This window comes from Antedon mediterranea, chromosome 1 (genome assembly GCF_964355755.1).
Source record: "Antedon mediterranea chromosome 1, ecAntMedi1.1, whole genome shotgun sequence".
In the NCBI taxonomy this organism is placed as follows: domain Eukaryota; kingdom Metazoa; phylum Echinodermata; class Crinoidea; order Comatulida; family Antedonidae; genus Antedon; species Antedon mediterranea.
In genome coordinates, this window is record NC_092670.1 from 24,646,256 (window position 1) to 24,665,779 (window position 19,524).

The window sequence follows — 19,524 nt, forward strand, 5'->3', positions numbered from 1 at the left end:
AGTTGGCCATTGGTACTGTAAAACATATATTTCCCCTTGTTTGTTACACAGAAAAATGTCTAGTAAGGGATGTTGCTGAATAGGGGTGTCTCCTGAATAGGGGTTTCCCTTGAATAGGTATGTCCCCTTCCCCCCTCCCCCTGAATAAGGTGCTCCCCCTGAATACGGAAAAGATCTATTGTAATTACATCCTAATGGAATGTCTACATGCTCTTTCCCTTACTGTATATATCGTAGTTAAATACGGTTCTTCAATCGGCTTAACTTGCATTTAAATGTCTGTGGTATAACAACATTACATCGGGTATACAGTACAGTACCTCTGAAACCTGGGAGTATATATCGGAGGTTATTTGTGAAAATGAACGAATTATATTGCGAGTTAACGAATCACACTTGTATAGTGATATGATTCAGTTTAGTGAACTCTATGCTAGATTCTCTAGTGTTTGTGAACACCGCACAGAACTATATAAAACTGTAGATAGCCTATAAATGCATCACTACATAGTACATTGTACTGGACTTTGTTAGCTCTTTCACTGTATAAACTGTCATTTTACATAAATTAGATTAAAATTCTTACAGTGAATCTGCAGTACGTGTCAATATCCGGGCAACGAATGCTGATTACAAAAGGAAATAGATAATGTGATTCTTGTGAATTGTTTATTGTCGTAAGATTAATACAATTGGACTTTGAGCTAATAGTTCTTTTATTTAATATATAGACTACCATTATTAAAGTGCAAAACTAGATTAAGAAAAAATTCCATCTTTATAGAAGTGTAATCCTCCTGCTTTTCTGCATGGTTGGCTGCTCTAATTTTGTCTTTTTTAAGTTGTCTGTTCAATGTTGTCTGTTCTAAACTATTTCCATTCTTTTTGATTATTTCTTTTCACTTTGAAAGTTGTTGTATTCTTTTCCATTTCATTGTATCTTCATCTGCTTCAATTCTTGTTGTTTATGTGTACTTTATGATAGAGTATGTAACCTGTATTCTCTTCCTTAAGACTTCCAGAGCTGTTTGTCTTTGACTGCATCTTGAGCTATTTCAAACTGATTCGTACATTCTCTTTCTATTCATCTCTCTTTCAATATGCTTACTTATTCACACTAGAATCTGACTTGGTTTCAGTTGTCTCAATTCGCATTTATTTTTACATGGACTTGGGGACAATCCTAAATTTACTTGTGGCTTTAATGTTGAGAATACACTTTTCTTATGTTACTGAGTGCCCTATTATAATACACAACGAGATGCTACACTTGTAAACACTATTAGTAGGGTAGGAAGGAGGGGTTACCGTGCACCCCCATGATGTATTTTTTTAATGTACATTTTTGTAATCCTGAATATATGTAATTAACATTTTTTGATGTTCCCAAGACGAAATATTGTCCCATGGGGTTTTTTGGGGGCCATTTTGGTGGCCATCTTGGATTTATCAAAATCATAAATATAGACGGTACTTGACAAAGACTGATCATAGAGGTCTGATTTTGGTCTTAAATTGTTCAGAATATGCACATTTCTATGTACTATAATGAAAAGTTTTTGTTCAAAATGGCCGTAAATGCCACTTTTGACCTTTGACCTTGTTTTTACATAAGGGTCATATCTTGGTAACCCCTGGTCATAAAGATTTTATTTTTGTCTTAAATTGTTCAGAATATCCATATTTATATTCGCTTTAATGGAACATATTTTTGAAATTTGACGGGAAATATCATTTTTGACCTTTGACATTATTGCATAACGATTTTCGCAATAATTTAGGTTATTTTTGTATTCGACCTATATCTTGACAACGAGTGATCATAGAGGTTTGATTTTGGTATTATATTGTTCAGAATATGCACTTTCCTATGTACTATAATAAAACATTTTCATACAAAATGACCGGAAATACGACTTTTGACCTTTGACCTCGTTTTTACATAAGGGTCATATCTCGGTAACCCTCGGGTGGAAATAATGTCAAAGGTCAAAAGTGATATTTTCCATCAAATTTCAAAAATATGTTTCATTAAATCTTATATAAATATGGATATTCTGAACAATTTATGATAAAAATAAAGTTTTTATGACCAGGGGTTACCGAGATATGACCCTCGGGTGGAAATAATGTCAAAGGTCAAAAGTGATATTTTCCATCAAATTTCAAAGATATGTTTCATTAAAGCTAATATAAATATGGATACTCCGAACAATTGAAAACAAAAATAAAATCGTTATGACCATTGGTTACCGAGATATGACCCTTATGTAAAAACGAGGTCAAAGGTCAAAAGTCGTATTTCCGGTCATTTTGTATGAAAATGTTTTATTATAGTACATAGGAAAGTGCATATTCTGAACAATATAATACCAAAATCAAACCTCTATGATCACTCGTTGTCAAGATATAGGTCGAATACAAAAATAACCTAAATTATTGCGAAAATCGTTATGCAATAATGTCAAAGGTCAAAAATGATATTTCCCGTCAAATTTCAAAAATATGTTCCATTAAAGCGAATATAAATATGGATATTCTGAACAATTTAAGACAAAAATAAAATCTTTATGACCAGGGGTTACCAAGATATGACCCTTATGTAAAAACAAGGTCAAAGGTCAAAAGTGGCATTTACGGCCATTTTGAACAAAAACTTTTCATTATAGTACATAGAAATGTGCATATTCTGAACAATTTAAGACCAAAATCAGACCTCTATGATCAGTCTTTGTCAAGTACCGTCTATATTTATGATTTTGATAAATCCAAGATGGCCACCAAAATGGCCCCCAAAAAACCCCATGGGACAATATTTCGTCTTGGGAACATCAAAAAATGTTAATTACATATATTCAGGATTACAAAAATGTACATTAAAAAAATACATCATGGGGGTGCATGGTAACCCCTCCTTCCTACTAGACTATATCTCAATTGTGTAAAATATTGAATAAAAAAAATGCTTAAATTCTGCTGCAGTACTCTTTTTTGTTCATGATCTCCTTGTTTGAAATCCCAAACCCTTCCCTCATCAATTACTCAGGCTTCCCCTTCTCAGACCCACATGTTAACCTGGTTATGTCCTGTTTTTGTTACCTTTATTTATTTCGGTAAATATTAGGGTGAACACTATTTCCAAAAGAGTTGGCCTGGGTGTTCCTTTGACATACAGTATGTATCCACATATTAACCTGGTTATGTCCTGTTTTGTTTAAACCTTTTATTTCGATAAATAATAGGGTGAACACTATTTTCAAAAGAGTTGGCCTGGGGGTTATTTTAACATACAGTATTTAAAAGAATTCCCTTCTGTGTCAAGTTTTACACTTGCATAATTCAAGGGGATTTCTTGCCATGAATAGGGTTGGCCAGCTTGGTTTATTCACCATTTGTTAGTGTAAACATTGTATTATTTTTTACACTGGTGTCTTTTTATGTAAGTGTACCTACAACTTAAACAGATCAATTCGGCTCACAAAGAAGTATTTATTTTGGCTTTTGGCGTATTTGTCATTGAGTATAACAATAGTTTTTAACCGTTCTTAGTTCAAACCGTAGTAGAGAGGACAAAAGTTGCTTGCAAAATGATATCTTTAATTCTGCCCCTCACCCACCGTCAAGTTGGTCAAACTCACTGAAACCATCTGAAATGGGATTTTCCTTCCAAGACGATTTTTCTTCATCTCATTTTTATTTATTTTTTTTATGACAGTTTTGAGGTTTTTCTCCCGGAGAGGCCATATAGTGGCTAAGGTTATCGCCCCCCCCCCCCTCCCCCTTACTTAATCTTAATTTTACACACAAACAATATAATATCTAAAGTTGCTTAAAATATCACTTTATGACATGGTAAAGTTGGTAAAACACAGTTATTGTTTTGTATTAAAATATCAAAATATGGAAACATACTGTACAGGTAAGATGTTTTACAATTTAATAGAAACAAAATTAGCACAATTACAGTAGTAAAATATGCAAAAATGAATTTTCCCATAATCATATTTTTGTGAACATTAAATTATATTATGTCTGTGTGTGTACATTTCTGGAGGCGGTACGCTTGACTTATTCGCTCCTTAATTACCAATTTTGTTTCTATCACAACACAACGCACGTGGTAAAAATAATGAATATCACCTGTCAAATATTGTCATTCTTCTCTGGAAATTATATCTGCAAAGATCAATAAATGTTAAATTTGACGCCGCACAATGAAAAGCATTCAAGACAATTTATGAATAAATTGTGATCCAACTTCACATAAGCATTGACAAGTCACTAATGGAAAGAATAAGGAAAATTGAAATATAATGCTAACGTCAATAGTAATATGAAGTGGATATTGTAGACTGTGGCAAGCCGTAAATATTCTTTTTTTCTCAATTCAACAGTGCAGATTTTAAGGGAAACCTTTGAAAACTACCAAACACAGTAAATATTTATATTATATTACTTTATATCGGCGTACATGCGCGTATAGCAAAAAACTTCAACAGTGCAGATTTTGAGGGAAACGTTTGACAACTACCAGATGATGTTGTGGTTCTTGGGGGCTGAAGCCCAGTTTTTACATGACCTTGAATAAAGTTACTAAGGACAATTCCTTGTGTTTATTACTCTCACTGAGAACCTATACTATGGAACGCCGTTTACGCAACATTTCAATGATATGAATTTTATGACGCGATATATGAATGAAATGCATCGATATGAATGGAATGGCGCGATATATGAATGAAATGTTTTGAATTGAATGCTTTGAATTGAATGTTTTGAATGAAATGTTTTGAATGAAATGTTTTGAATGAAATGTTTTGAATAAATTGTTTTGAATGCAATGTTTTGAATGAAATGTTTTGAATGAAATGTTTTGAATGAAATGTTTTGAATTAAATGTTTTAAATGAAATGTTTTGAATGAAATGTTTGAATTGAATTGAAAAGTCAAACTATTGGTGGCGTATGTCATTCTCGCTCGCGATTTTTTTCTCAACCTCTTAGGCCTAAGCGTCCCAGCGTGGGTACCCTCATCTCCTTTCCACGCTGCCTTTACAGAGAATCCTAACAGACCTGGGTTCGGAAATATGTATTCCAATGTTTCAGGTCTGTTAGGATTCTCTGTAAAGGATCCATATTGATGACAGCGTGGAAAGGAGATGAGGGTACCCAGGCTTAGGCCTAAGAGGTTAAAACAAAATCGCGAGCGGGAATGACATACGCCGCCAATAGTTTGACTTTTCAATTCAATTCAAACATTTCATTCAAAACATTTCATTCAAAACATTTCATTCAAAACATTTCATTCAAAACATTTCATTCAAAACATTTCATTCAAAACATTTTATTCAAAACATTCAATTCAAAACATTTCATTCAAAACATTCAATTCAAAGCATTCAAGTCAAAACATTTTATTCATAATCGCGCCATTCAATTCATATCAAAACATTTCATTCGTATATCGCGCCATTCAATTCATATCATCGAAATGTTGCGTAAACGGCGTTCCATACTATACAGTTAATCATAAAAGTATCGAATATAACATGGTATAACAGTTGATGTACAGTACCAACGGTGGATACAGTCTTTCAAGTGTCCCATTAATATGGATGTCCTCAGAATAGGTGGTATCACAAAGGACTGATAATCTACAGTATTTCTATACTTTCACTTTGTCTTTAATACTGTGTCAAAGTTTTAATTTAAAGCTCTGTCTACACTATCAAACTTTATGTGACAAAAAGAATGAGATGCGGCCATATAAAAACATGATGACGTCATATCACTACAATTTTTGGGCACTTTTTTGTCAAATTAGTTGTAAAGTTAGTTACTTTAAAGGACATGCAGTCCTTTAACCAGCATGACATCAACTGTTTGGCAATGTGCCTTTACAAATGCATTCAATGTTGCTAGATTGAAGATGTTTATTTTCACAAAGTATGAAGTGGTATGATATCTCATATTAGGTAAAGCCTAAAAGCATTCCTGTGCCCTATTATTAGCAATGAGCAGTCACTATACTCGTTAACATTTGACCTTGATTTAACCATCTTCCCTGTTGATTGAAAGTTTTTATTAATTATCAAGCAACTTTTTCTACACCAGTTTTTTTTGTTTCAGTTAATTGAAACTAATTTACATCGGTGACACATTCATAACAGTGTTGGATACAATATGTCTATGGGATGATCCAAGAACAACAACAAAAACCTTACTGTATAATTAATAGATTAGTTGAAACACACCAGTAAATGATACTGAGGTGATTCAAACAACAAGCCATGTGGAAGAGATGGGCCCATCATGCGTCAAATCCAAAGCCTGTGACTATACCGTATATAGTTTATTATCGGAAAATGGATCGCATGGGCAATTCCGTTTCATCATATTGATTTTAACTTTAAGTCAACTTAAAAGAATAGACTTGATGAATGAGAACATGATGCTCCTGTCGTATTGAATTGAAATTGAGTATTTTGAGTTATTTATTCATTGTCTTCTAATACTGTAACTGAAGCATCATTTTTTAATCAAAAGTTTAATACTTTAGTTCTCCTCTCCAGAGACCTTGCATTTATTTTCAATTTCACTTTATTTTTTCAGGAAGGTTTATAAGAGAAAAGTGAAATTTTTTGGACACCGTGAATTAGATTCTCTTGGAATGGAGGCAAATCATAAGGTAGGGATACATATATTATATTTTGTAGCGACTGAATGCAAAATATCTTAAGAGCTACTTTCTTCTAAAAGACCGGCATGAATGAAAGGTTACTTCTTTCTAATTTCTTCTCATCCGCATTCAAACTAGAATTTAAAAATGTACTGCATCTTCAAATATTTGAAAAATATATTAAATTTGTACTATTTAAATTGTTTTTGTTCTTGCTTGTTTGGAGATTAGAATTTATATATTTTAGTCTATTTCGTGCCCAGCTTACCTGGATAAACCGACAATAGCCCTTTCTTCTCGAAGAGTGAGATATACCTCGAAAAAGTAGAAATTTTCATTGAACACCCCTCTCCACAAGTGGTATAGTTCATGAACTATGCCCTCAGGTGGGAGCCTCCCCACAAAGCACCATCATCATTTCTCTTCGAGACATAAGAGAGTAAACATGTCTTCAAGAGAGCTTGTACAGGTAAGCTAGCATTCATAGACTACCAACACCCCTGTTGGTTTGTGTAATTTATTTCTTGGATGTTTGTTTATGTAAAAGACATGAATATATATAATAAATAAAAATTACTACAGTAAATAAAAAAAAACAAATCTTGTATGGACAAGTTAAAATTAATTAATAAATAATAACAATTAATAATGTCTAAGTTTGAGACACCTTTATACATAGCATAAACCAATCAGAACCTGTTATTATATAAGTTATAATAGCCAATACTACTGTACGCATTTTGTAAAACAACGATATGGTTTTGTCAAAAAAATATTGTTCATTATATTAACCTTGGTATTACTATTACATTTCTTTTATTCCTGTTTTTATTACCAGCAATGATCGAATAAGGTAACTTGAGTGCAGAAAACAGACAGTATAGAAAGCATAGCATTTTGTAAGCACAACCATACTTAAATAATTATTTACATAAAGTACTGTAAAATCAGAAAGATACAAATAAATAAACATCTAAACTAGAAAGCCACTCCGAGAGTGCATACCTCCGCCTACTGTAAAATTCTCCTACATAAGATTTCTCCGGTAAAAAAAAATATATATATATATATATATATATATATATATATATATATTTGTGTGTGTCTTAATGCTGTTTGTGATTTAGGCTAATTTCACTACAAGCACGTGTATGCGAGTTTGGTGTAATGGTTATGTAACAAGCCTTTCAATTAACAATAGCTTCAGTTGACTAACAATAGGACAGCAACGCGAAAATCAAACGAGTGAATTTGAAAAGAAAATAGGTTTTTTAAACTACTGGCATCAAAAAACGTGCACATTAAATCACATTATGTTTTGAAATTACAAATCACAAATTATAACTTTTGCCTCTTGTACAAAAATGAAGTTTTTTGGACAAGTAGTTGTCGAGAAAATACAATTTCAGTATACTTGTTACTTTAAGACTGCTCGCCGGCTTTTGAAAAATTCTGTCCTATCTTTTAACACTAGCAGGTCTGAAAAGTATACTAAAAAGTGGTCCAGAATTGGGACAATGGTCCCAAAATTTAATGGAATGGTCCTTGGCCACATATCTATCTGTATATTCATTTTGGTAAAGATCTTGTAATTACTTTTTGAGTAATCCTGCTAACAAACAAACAAACAAACAAACACACGCTACCGATTACATATACCTCCATGGCGGAGGTAAACAATAGGATAAAACTGACAATCAAATGTCAGGTTTTAAGGTTTAGTATGCAGGTGACCTAATGCTAGGCCACTAGGACTTCCGTGACTGATAGAGCAGTTTAAAATTATTTCTCTTTTCAACTATTTTAAATAATAGTATGCTACAATTCCAACCAGTGATCTTAAAAAGTTTTTTTACTAAAGGAGCCTCAATTCTCGTGTCAAAATTGGTATTTTTTAGTTTAACAATACAAATTTATACTTGACATTCTAAATGTTCCACATCGATTTTGTAATAAAAAACTCATATAATTATGTGCTCTATTCTACCATGCTTCAATCAAGTTGTTAGTGCTACCGTATGCATCATTTGTTTTTTTCACAATGCTTGAAATTGATGCTTGTAATTTCACTCGTTAACTGCACAGTAAACGGTTTTTTAATTACCATTATTTATAATATTTATCATTTCATTCATTAAACATGATAGTCTGTATGTTTTTAGCACAATATATTCAATTTAACTTTAACATACTGTCATGTGATTAAGTTTTATAATGTTAATTAAGCAACTAATTTTAACGTTCCTTATTAGTCTGTTGGCAAGTTTTAAAAAGGGAAGTAAAAAATATATTTTTTGTGGGTTATTTTACTTAGTAAAAATATAATGAATACCCTTTGTTTATTTGAACATATATTTCTTTGTGTAATTTTTCAATAACAAAGAGCTTGCTAATTATTTAAAGACCTACACTAACTCACCTTGGCTTGTTTGATATGTTGTAACCATAGCAACAGACTCTTTCTTCAAATTAGGGGATTCCCCGGGGTCTCGCTGGACACATGTTTTGCTTAATATCTATTTTATTGAATTTTTAAACTGAATTAATATCACCCAGATCAAATGACCCCAATAGGAATAAGCATCCATTGAAGTGGATACTCATGTTTGTTGGTTTGATGCCTCAAACCTAAAGACTTATTCCCTACGTTTTTTAGATCTATTTTAAGATCACAAACTATATTGAATGTAAAAATAATACTATATGGTTTTGCGATTGCGATAACTTTTTTCGTCTTTAAATGGTTAAAATTGTGAAAAATAAGTCGATTCTAATAATTATAGCGGCCCGCTATAAATCCCAAAATGCATTGCGCGCGGATTGATATTTTTGTTTTTCACCTGTAATTCGCCCATTTTTCGATCGATCGTAAGGCCAAAACAAATGGAAGACTCATAACTTTTCAACGAAAATACCGGGTTTTCCTCAATTTGTATCAACGTAGTCTGGCAAAAACAGAAAGACAATTAATGCAGCAACTATGCAACATTAGGCTAGGTATATAGCTAGCGTACGATGTTCGTACGTTACCGATGTTTACCAGCTAGGCCTACAAAACTAAGCCTAGCTAGGCTAGGCCTAAAGCCCATCCACGAGAGGTCAGTCGCCGCGAGCTACTTAGGTAGTGCATTGTTTCTCACTTTTTATCATAATATACCATAAAACGTACATTTAAGACAAGGAATGTCCTGGTTTAATGTTTTTAAAGTAATATATGTGACCCGATCTGGCAAAACCCTACTTTTGTCAGAAATATTCATTTTGTATTTTTTTTATATATTTGGATTATTTTAATCATAAGCTTTGTAGTGGTGTTAATTTCATAAAAATTGAGTAAATATTTAAAAAGTTATTACATTTTAAAAACTTACAAATCATTCAATTAGTTTACGAGAAAATCGCGTTTGAAGTTTGCAATGAAATTCTTTTTGATACGCGCTGAAAACTCACTCCGTAGCAACGCGGTATTTTGGTCTAAGGCACAATGACGTCATACCAGGAAGTGTGTGCGATAATAGCAGCGTGCACATCATAGTCAATTTGACTGATTTCAGACCCCGTTTTAACCTATTTAGTCACTCGAATTAACTATTTTGCACTATTGAAAAGCAGCATTATAACGTCAAGCTTATTTTAACTGGTTTCGTAGGTGTTTACGATATCAACAGCGAAAAACCAAGCAGGCCTAGACCTAGCTAGGCCTATTCAGATTTTCGCCGTCATCGCCTGTAAGACTTTACTGATGGTGTTCATCAAGCCGTGTATGGCAGCAGTGCATTGACACTGGGCCGGCGTTAGTAGTAAACTAGCCTAGACAAGTTTGGCGCCTTGCAGAGTCACAACTTGCTAGCTACTAACATTGTATTGACGATTTAATACATTTATTTTTTTTATAACGTGGAAGATTCGCTGTAATGTTTGGACTTGAATCCAATGATTAAAAAAAAACATTTAATATGAATGGACTGGACAATAAATTAAATAAATAATTAAGAGCCGATTGGATATATAAAATGTATAAAGAAAACTATTATTGACAATGAAGCTAGGCCCAGTAGTAGTAGTAGGCCTACAACCATAATAAAATTAAGGCCTAGCCTAGCCCAAAAAAATATAGAAAATAGAATTGAATTTATGACGTGAATTGTTTTTGACTTGTCTATTTTACTATGGAATAAACAAATACAGGCTACAGCTATTGCAGAACACGCCGAACACTTTACTTTGAATATTAAAATCGTTTTTATTCCAATTTACGACATGCTGTGTGTAAAATGAAAATAACCTCACAAAAATGTAAACAACTTTTTATTTCCGCGCGTAGAGTGTATAACATCTAGCGCGTTGACCAATAACGTTTGTTATTGCGATGATGCGCCATAGCAACACACGCAGTTCGCTGTTCCAGAAACTTCGAAGAACCGAATTTTCTGAAATTATGTCATAGTAAATCAAAGATTTCATTGGTTCCTTCTTTAAATTCCCCCCTAAAACTTCCATATTTGGAATGTCAAATGGATGAGCTTTATTTTGATGTGTGACCTTTCAACATTGTGCAGCGAACTGGCGATCAAAATATCGTCAAACTCAGCAACTTTCAACTGAATTTACGCAAAATTTTAGCGTAGATCGTGAATAAATTGTTAGGCTTGAGGAAAATACATGTTTTTAAAACTTTCTTTTTTTCATAATTTTAAATAAATTTCGGGAGTTTAAATCAGGTAGACGTATTCTTAAATAGTGAAATATTTCGAAAATGCAAAAACATGTAATCTGCCAGGGTAGTCGAATTGGACGTATTTTGACTGATTACGTGAATTTTGAATTGCCGACAAAGAGAGGGTTTTGCGAGATCGGGTCACATATATGTATTATTTTTACAAAAACGTCACAAATTGTTGGGAAGGTGTCTTTAAAAGTCATGAGTTCGAGTCCTGTCTAACTCTTAGCCAGATTTTGTTCTCATGATGGAAGCCTCAAAATGAGGCTAGGTTTAAAATAATCTCATTTGGATATAGTAAGTTTAATTGTTAAGTTTGGTGCTGTCACCATGACGCAGCCCTTAGTTTACTTTGAAATAATGCATAAGTGTTGGTTATTGGCTGGTATACACAGATTCACATGTTCCACTACAGTACTGTATAGTATACTAGCAGTACTACTAGGACTATACTGTTCTACAATCCTAATTGGAATCAAATTATCTTACCATTCTGCACTGAGGGGGATATATCATTGTTTATATTATTCATATTTCCTTACCAGCTAGTATGTAACTCTGTGGTATTTTTATGTAAAATAGGAATTGTGGAATAGCCTATCTGTCAGCATAACTATTCATAAATAACCATAATGGTATTTTATCTGTTCAAATTTACCTTAATCAAAATTCTTTGTAGTTGTAGTGGTCTGGGTATTAAATGTAGGAATGTTTTTCTTTCATTTTATCATTGATCAGAGCATTGGCATGTACAGTAGCAGTCATATCACAGAATGTTTAATAATAATGCAATAAATAAGACTTCCTTTATACATTTATTATATAAAATTAAATTAAATTAAATATGCATTTTTATACAAGAAAAAAAAATTGAGTTCAGATGATTGATTTAAAATAATACATTCTGAATTATATAGAGTATCACGGTGCTGATGTTACAACGGTAGGTAAATTAAATGCGTTTAACCTGCCTGAGTGACTCCAATGTCACCAATGGTATGGAATAGGCTTATTGAAGTAGTCATTTTAAAACTTAATCATTTTTAATAAAAACAAACTAAAATTTCAAAAGATCACTAAATATTTGTTTTTAATAATCTATTTATTCTTCAACTACAGTTTAAGTTTTAAAAAATCAAGCTAAGATACATAATTTACTAGAAATACAGATCTTTACAGTTTATCAACATAGTAGCGTTGAACGCATTTTTTGGTGGCTAGCAGCCATGCAGTGCCCTCTATCGTTGTGAGGTCACACCGTGATACTCTATATTCAATTTTATTCTATTCAATCAAAGAAAATATAATTTGTAATAATAAGCAAACATCTAAATAAAAATAACAGAATAAATTAAGCTGGGTGAAATACTTGCGACAGAAAGCGTGACCTATTTATTAATATACAGTGATACAGATATCTCAAAATTGTGTTAAGCCAAGTAAAAATGTAGAAACAATTAAATGTGGGCTAAATTTAAAACAGGCAGATAAAATATACTAAATCCTGTATACTGGTAACCTATTATAGTTTTATACCTGTATTAAGTAGCCTAACCTAATTCTTTAAGTTTTGAAGTTTATTGTTTTACAGTATCAAAAGTCACAATTCAAAAGTCCTGGAATTACTTTAGTATCCCATTGCACACTTTGTTTTATGGATTTTAGCTTGATATATTGTGGTTATTCTTAAGCACTTGTTGAGACATTTAATGTCAGTGAGTATGCAAATGTCTGATAGGTCCTTGAATCTATAAGCTGTGTAGGCTACTTGATAGGAATTAATGTCTTTGTATACAAAATTTATTTTGTATATTAATTTAAATACCTAGGCATTTGGATACACATTGCTTTGATATTATGCCCTTATTATGTATTGATTCAATTAAACCTTGTATATATAAAAAAAAATCCCCCTACAAATTATAACTCCAACGATTTTTTTCCCTTTTCCCTTGCCTTTTTACTGGGAAATTCGTATTTCAAAGCTATTTATAGAAAACCATACTCAGATTTTGTGTATGTTGGTAGAAATTGTCAAGTCAAAAAACTTTCTTTTGAATTATGTAACAATCTATAATATAGTATTACTATAGTTTTTTACATAATTCAAAAGAAAATGATGTCAAATTTATTACCGTATTAACATGTTTGTTTCAAATTACATTTTCTTACAATTTAAAAATTGTGTTTGCTGCCCTCTATAAACACATAAGTTTGAACATTCCCAGCACAGCATCAATCCACTTAGTTCCAATTTGAATTAATCAATGATGGTGTACAATAAGGTATTCCTACCACTTGTAATCTACAGCACTGAATATTATGTTGTAATTATATTTGTTTAGTTTATGCTACAATAAAGAGATAGGCCTAAACAGTACTTCACACATGTAGCCTATATCTTACACGCTTTAATTAATTCTGTCTTCTATTTAAGGCATCTATGACCCCATTTACACTTACGATTTAGGCCGGCCCTGGGTCGGCCCTGGGTCGGCAATTGATAAGTGTAAATACTCCAAAAAGTTAGGCCGGCCCTGGGCCGGACGCAGATCTGGGCCACCTCTCCAGGTAGGTTCAGGAGCGGCTTTTACGTTTGGGCCGGTTTACGCAGTGAACCGTGAACAACGTTTGACCTTTTTATGAGGTTGTTGTTATGACGATCCGACATTTTCAGTACATACCTTCCTCCTTTTCGGGCGACAATTTGTTTTCTTCATCATTTATATAGTTAAATTTATTTTCAGACATCTTCTTTCAATAAAGTATTCCTCCGCTTGTTTCGCATATACATAAAATACAGCCATATTATATATAAAACAGTGGGGTTCATTTTGTTTTTAATGGGACAAAAAAACAACAATAGGCTAAATATAAAACGGTCGGTTCGCGCGGAGAGTAATTGAATTGACGATCGAGAGAGAAAAAATGTAAACAAACTGTACTTCGTATCCCAGCATGCAATGGTACTTCCGATAAAATTATTTACGACCAGTAATCTGCGTCGCTAGTGTAAACGCTCTGGGGCCGGCCTAAAAGATTAATATTTGCAACCGGCCCAGGACCGGCCCTGGACCCAAACGTAAGTGTAAATGGGGTCTATGATTGATTTGATATGCCTGTAATACAAAAAATTTGGTTTTAGAAACCTAAGATTTTTGTAGACATAGTTATAATTCCATAATGATAATATTAAATAATAATTGTTGTCTTAAATAATTCAAATTCAAATTTAAAATCTTTTATTGTCCAATATTCATAAAAATAAATAATTGGAAATTTGTTGTTTGACATACTACTATAAAACACACAAAAGTACGAACAAACATAGTATATAAAAATATAATACAAAATGGAATAAGTTGATTAAATATTGGTACAGAATGTAAAATGATGTGAATTGCGTTTTAATCTAATTTTTAAAAACTGTTTCTATTGCACATCTTATTAGATTATTAGTATGTAGTATTACTAGTATTACTGTATTGTATTTTTTTTTTTTTTATTTGTTTTTATTTCGACCGCGATTTTTGTCTGAAAATACAGACTTGTGAAACACGTATAGAAATCGATTTGCAGACCGCAAACATCCGATAAGAATGACGTAGGTTATCATACCGTATTTGGCTATATGGGGCGGGCGGTATGTAAATATGGATTTCTAATTAACCAATGATCATTTTGTTTCAAAATGAAAAAGATCGAGTACGTACAGTGCTGAATGTACGATCGAGACTGTTGAAATATGAAATCGTGTTGACAAGTTGTTTTGTTTATTAATTGTTTAGTCCTTAGCCTAGGCCTCCTTCGTAGGTCCAACTCAGCTCGCACGTATGACCTGCCAAATAAAACGCCAATAAGGTAGGCCTACATACCACCACCGGCACACAACAGGATTCACACACAACAGACAGGGCTACACCACTACACAGAACAGGACAGGGTCTGGGTGGGAATTAAATCAAATTATCGAATTTTTTGGAAAGTCCCAATTCTTTCCTATATATTACTGTGTAATTTTTATTTGTAAGTCGAATTTTTCTAAGTCGAAATTCGTCTAAGTCGACGTCTTTTTGCGGTCCGAATACACACCTTCTTTAGTGATTTATATCGTATAAGTCGAAGTCACAAATTACGCGGCAACAACGCGCTAAAAAAGCCGATGAAACGTACGTAATTCTTCGATAAACAAACAACAGAGGGGATAATGTGGGACCATATCGGTTCTCTCAAGCAGGTTGTATAGTATAGGCGGCGTCCTACAACTCGCGCTAGTGTATAGTGTATGACTTGTTTCAGAGTTGAGAACTTGAGCGGCGTTTTGTGGGTACCTATTTTGTGCTAGACAGATGGCAATAAACAATGGATACCGATTTCGAATAAAAACCGAAATGTATTTATTATACGTTTTTGTATTGTTTCGGGCTTAAACCATAAAAGAAAATACAGTTTATCATTGCCGATAAAGAGGCTTAGCATTTATTAGGCCTAGCTAGCTAGCTAGCTATGCAAACTCAATTCAAGAAGGCTCATCGCGTGGGCCGCGATTGCGACAGGGCAGGGTCCACTAGGCCTAGCCATAGCGCGGCTAGTGAGTGAACCTAGGCCTAGCATTTTTTTTTGGCAAATCTGTAAGTCAAAGTTCGCGTAACTCGAATTTTTATACCGGTCCCATTAGATTCGACTTAGGCGGAGTCGACTGTATTAAAAAAAACTCTGTCTGGATCCCAGACTAGCTACTATGCAATCGACAGCCAAAACGAATTAAGTTGTACTCTCCAAGATGCATAGTAGTGAAAATGTTTCTAAATGCCTAAAAAAAATAAGCATATAAATAACTTTCCTATTGTTTTACACCAAATAAAAACCCAAAATAATTATTAGTTTTCCTTCCTTCTCTTCTCTGTTTTTTCCCATGTCTATCTGTCGGACTACTTCAATTGCTTATTTTTAGGCTGCTTTTAAAACTCATCTTTTCAACGCTTTCTTTCCTCTTATTTTTCCAGGTTTTTTATTAAAAGTCTTGGCATAATGTGCTATATAAATAAGGCCACATTATTTTATTCTAAATATTTTTTTTAATCCTTTTCAGATTATTATTTAATTACTATTTTGAATAAGATATCAAAATAATGATATGAATGTGAGTGTGCTGCTTCCACATCGTTTATTTGTCCAAGTATATAAAATTTGATTAATTCAAAGGTTTGTGAAATGACGTAATTAGGAAATGAGAACGAATTAAGTTTGTTAAATTGACAGTTAAACTAGAGTAATAATACTACCATATTAATGCTTTAGGCAGTGAAATAATGACTCAATTAGTTGCTGTCTTTGAGGTATTATCACACATTTTGTTGCATAGTAAAATCACTAATGATAGGATATAATAGTTAATTATATCTCAACCGTAATAGTAATAGTAAATAACGATTATTTTATTTACCTGACGTTTTGCCAACTATCAGTTGACTTTCTCAAAGTGTAGTGACACGTATGTCACCGTTGACCTCTAGATGACGGGGTCAACACATTGGTCCACACTTGACTGAGTTTGTAACCGCCCTCGTCTCTATTAAAATTGGGGGTCTTCCTGATCCAGATGGATTCCGTAGCCCAGCATCTTAATCTGACCGATTCCCTGTCAACTACTTTCAAATTATCCCAATCAATGGTGTGATTTGTCTGCGAAGCATGGTCAGTGATTGCTGACTTGTTGATTTCTGTTTGCGATTGTTTGCATTGCGATCATGTGTACGCTCGTTCCGAGACCAAATCAACGTCCTTTTGATGTTCTTTTAGTCGAGTGCCCAATTTTCGTCCTGTCTCACCGATATATTATGATCTGTTGCAACCGGCACAGGGGATCTTATATACACAATCTGTGGTACCTTATCTTTTGGATGTACAAGCTGCTTTCGGATGGTGTCCAAAGGTCTCACTGCGGTGGCAACCCCTGCTTTATTGAAATGTCGTTGCACTACCTCCGTTACTCCTTTTACATACGGAATGACTACCATCTAATGATGACTAATGATAGGCTTGGATCAACGTTAGCTTCAAATTACTTAACATTGTACATAATCGGGTCTAATCTCTCTCTCCCTAAAGAACAACAATTTTTAGAAAAGTTTAGGAATCTTATTTAGGGTTAGTCCTACTGTAGACTCAATAACCAAAAGTACTGATTTATAATAGTTGTTAACAGAGGAGCACTATAACATAATAATATTAAAAAATAGCTATAAAAAAAGCTGTCCAAATTGGGGAATTCGCTAACCGCCCAACCATTCCTTCAACCCAACAATTTCTTTATAAGATTTAGTATTTTATATTTGTCTCAATTATTCTTGTAAAATGGTACGGCAGATGGAGAAAGAACCTACTTCCAGAGTCGGTAAACGTGCGTAGCGTGTCGTTTTATCCATCCGCACATTCAAACAACCTTTTGAGAACTGTGGAATTATAGTAAAAAAAGAATATTAAAGTATTCCTTTTTATCCTTAAGAGAATTATCCACTATACTGATAACATTTTAATGGATTATCAGGATTATGTTTTGATTAAACAACCAATCAAAAATGTAATGGTCTTGGGATCAAATCCCAAAGGCAGTCATGCTTTCTCATTTTTCAAATTAAAATTGTGAAACATTAATTCTTAAATCTTCAATATGATTGAAGTTTTTTTATTGCCAAGTTTAAACACGATTATTCTGCGTATTTTGTCAAGCCTGACTTATTGTTTTTAGTTTCCATGTCTTATAAGATAAAACAGACCAGCCTTGGTAATTTACCAAGAAGGTTATGAGAAATATATCTGTCTGTCTGGGCATCGCCAATATTTGTTATGATATTATGAATTAAATTCAGGCAGAAATAATTTGTTTATTTTGTCCATATTCATTGTAATCTAAAATATCTCTTTTCTTCCCCCCTTCTTATTTTCCCCAAATGTCATACTCAGCAGGCCCCTAGGTATTTAACTTTGTTAGAGATTATTATTCATACATATTATAAAAAAAACACACAATTTTGATTGATACTTACTATGAAGTAATAACACAGATCTGTCAATAAAAAAAAATTAGTTAATTTATTATGTAAATTTAGTTCAATGGAAATTATTTGTTGCCAAATTTGTTGTTTCACAGGTTGTTAATTAAATTATGTACAAGAATAGAATTGTGACGTTTTTATGTTTTGTCACTTGCTGGATTTGAAACAAAGTGTGTATTACATATACTGATTTCACTTAGCGTTATTCAACAAATCAATATTCTGAGAGATCAGCACATATTGATTAGTGCTTTGTACTCTATTCTGACTCATTTAAAATCATAAACCGAGCAAATTGAGATTGAAATGTAGTTATGCCCGACAAAATGAGACTGGCAATGTTATGCCTGACTTACATTTCGCCGTCTGCATGCTACTAAGGCGTCCATCATGTTCAAATCACAGCAGCTGGGTTTTTATGCGAACTTAATTTATATTGAATGAATTTGTTACATTATTGTATGGCTGTTCATCCAGTTTTCCTGTAATTTTTTATTTGTATGGATTTTTTTCTGAAGAGAGATTATCACATTAAGTATTAGTTGGCTACGACTAAATTTTATGACTTATATCAATGAGATATATTGACCACGTAGAATGGGTAAGATTTTATTTATATTTTAACAATAAAATGACTTATCTGTATTTTAAAATAACCATAGGTAGCGGTAATAAATAATTGATGTTAATATTTGTTTTTGTTTAGTGTCAGTCATTTGAGTGGATCTCATAGATCTGTAAAAAAACCACTAACATTTATATAGTAACGTTTCTTTCTGTATGTTTAATTAATAATTAGTAATCTCTACAATGGGTTACAGTAGCAGTGTTTACATGCTCTTTTTTAAAAGTCATTGCAGTCTAATTAATATTAGCTTGTTCAAACTATGTTCAAATATTCGATATACCCCTAGTCTTATTTAACATTCTTGAATTTATCAAAGTAAAAGTTACATCAGAGTTAAATATCAGAAGTATATAAACTGTGTTGGGATAAACTACACAGATATATTTAAGTAATATACAGTAAATACTGACCATAACAAGCACTTTACTGCAGTAACTTGG

The 19,524-nt window shown here is 32.8% G+C and overlaps 1 protein-coding gene across 2 annotated transcripts in view; it reads left to right on the forward strand.

Moving 5' to 3' along the window:
• The first annotated feature begins 6,614 nt into the window (after nucleotides 1–6,614).
• LOC140063527 (ankyrin repeat and fibronectin type-III domain-containing protein 1-like) overlaps nucleotides 6,615–19,524 on the forward strand; it is a 70,756-nt gene continuing 57,846 nt past the window's right edge. Inside the window, exon 1 of one of the 2 annotated variants that reach the window (XM_072109881.1) lies at nucleotides 6,615–6,687. The gene's annotated coding sequence lies outside the window, so the exon portion shown is untranslated. Of the gene's footprint in view, nucleotides 6,688–18,954; nucleotides 19,058–19,524 lie in introns of those variants that run through there. The other variant, XM_072109880.1, reaches the window with a different exon arrangement.